Genomic DNA, 2,390 nt, shown 5'->3' with positions numbered 1-2,390 from the left:
CTGTTTCCATTTCTATCCCACATATTGCATATTTTCAATATAAATTGACATTAAATCCTAGTGTATTGCACAGGTCAATAGTCAGCATGGTATGTTTACAGTGCAGTTACTTATTCTGCAATTTAATTAAACAGTAATCTTAATCATAATAAAAAATCATGGTAGCATCCAAGTGCTTTCCAGTTATCCCAGGTTGGTCCTGTCCTACATTGTTACTTTTGAATTGTTTTTTTTTTTTTTGCATGCATGCACTCTGTGAAGCAAAATCAGTGTAGTCCAGCATTTTCTTTGTAGTTCCATTGTGTTGTGTTGTTCAAATCTTTAAAATATTTTTTTCTTGTTTTCAGTTGAACAAAAGGGAAAGGAAGAAAAAATGATATGTGTGTTTCTTTCCTTATGGAAATATTGATATCACACCTAACAGGACTGCCAATCTTACCTTGGAAGTACACACTTTTGCTTTGTTCTTCAAGCAAGAAGAAATGCAGGGAAGGCCAGTTAAAATGTAAATGGCTAAAATGTATCTATTTGGATTGTAGTACCAAAGCATGTCAGATGGTGCAAGAGGCGGTTTGTCAGATGGCAACCACCTCTGAGTATTCTTTGTCTTAAAACCCTTCTGAAATTCACGAAGGGGTGACAAGTTAACAAATGACCTCGAGGCTCATACAAGATATAATCTAGGATGTTCATCATTCAGCATATTCAATAGAAGAAAATAAAATGGACTGACTTTGCAAGCAACACTTTAAAAAAAAAAACAACCAAAGGCCTTTTTCAAATGGCTTAACATGTACATACTGGATGCACATGCTAAAGAACTGTGAATAATAAAGTGCCATTTTAGCTGCTCGGGTAAACTGCCATAAGAGTTTTGCTTCGAAATATATCCAGAAAAGCAGAAATGTTACTTTCTCAGTTCTATACAAAGGTAATACATCAGTAGCATAAAAAGGCTCCCATGGAAGAAACCACAAAGCTTTTGTCACAATTGCTATCTGAGATACTCTAAACAAGTTTCTGAGAATAGCTGACTGACCCCAACTGCAGACAGCATGCAAACAGTTAAGTTCTTAAGTTCATGTGCTTGCTTTGGTAGCACATACATGAAATTTGGAATAATACAGAGAAAATTAGCATAGCGAGGGTGGCACATAGGGTTTTACAAATTTATTCAGAAAGTTGGAAAAAGGGACCATAAATGGAAAAGCTAGGGAGTCTTCTTCAATCTGGGGTCCTCCAGACATCTTGAACTACATCATCCTTCATTCAAAACTAGGTTGGTCAGATGCAATCCAGGATGACTGGTGATGGGTGCCCACAATCTCTTAGAGAAGGGAGGAATCTGGATAGCTCCGAATATGAATCAGACACTCGGTTTATCTGTAATTATATAGTACATGTTTTCCATGTTTAGAAACATCCCTACCAAGCATTCTTCTCACAAAGCTATTCTTACTCTCCTGGAGTAAAAATGTTATTTGTGAAATGAAACTTTTCAGACACCAGGGGATGATTGTTCCATGTTTCAATTATCCAACTGTGTTCCTCTCACCAGTGCACTACCTTTCTATGCTGTTTCTGTGTGGCAAGAAGCTATGCTGATCACAGCAGTGATGCTGGTAAGGTCTACCATGTTAGACAGGCTTTTGCTGAAGAGCCAAACTCAATGTGCCAAACAGCTACTGGGAAACAGCTGTTGTGGAGGGAGATGCCAGTGAAGAAAGTCAGAGAGAATGCAGCAGTTACACCATAGCTAACACTTGTTAGCATTGTGCAGATGTAGGCATGGTAACCCATTTTGACTATCTTTTACCATGAAACAATATGATGTGAGAATCCAAAATGAAACAAGTAGTGCCAGAAGATGACACTCCTACACTGAGAAGGATTCAACGAACTATGGTATATAGTAGAAGAAAACTACAAGTAGCCCTATAGCTAATGATGCAACTGGACTTAGTCGAAAAAGTACTCAGAGGTGAAAAGCAAGTTGGAAGCTGCACAGCAAAACACACAGGAAAATTGGGAAGCAAGACATAGTAAAAAAATGAAATACTGTATATGAACATTGCAATATTTGGGGTGAATAAGCAGAAATGGATAGGAATGAGACATTTTGAGTCAAATAATTACACAATGTTTTATTCAGGAATTAAAAATCTAAGAAAAATGGGATTAAATTAATAGTGAGGAGAGATGCAGAAAAAGACTTCAAGAAAAAGATTATCTGGAGAGGCCCTGCTCTCGGTCCCACCTGCCTCGCAGGCATGGCTGGTGGGAACGAGGGACAGGGCCTTCTCGGTGGTGGCTCCCCGGCTGTGGAACACCCTCCCCACAAATATCCGACAAGACCCAACTCTTCAGGGTTTCAGAAAGGCTGTGAAAAC

The 2,390-nt window shown here is 38.6% G+C and overlaps 1 pseudogene; it reads left to right on the top strand.

Annotated features, from left to right (window-relative positions):
- The first annotated feature begins 1,083 nt into the window (after positions 1 to 1,083).
- Positions 1,084 to 1,174, top strand: LOC134297240 (U6 spliceosomal RNA; annotated as a pseudogene).
- The last annotated feature ends 1,216 nt before the right edge of the window (positions 1,175 to 2,390 follow it).

The sequence above is a fragment of the Anolis carolinensis genome, chromosome 2 (genome assembly GCF_035594765.1).
Source record: "Anolis carolinensis isolate JA03-04 chromosome 2, rAnoCar3.1.pri, whole genome shotgun sequence".
In the NCBI taxonomy this organism is placed as follows: domain Eukaryota; kingdom Metazoa; phylum Chordata; class Lepidosauria; order Squamata; family Dactyloidae; genus Anolis; species Anolis carolinensis.
Note: the sequence above shows the minus strand (reverse complement) of the source record. Positions and strands in the feature narration are given on the sequence as shown.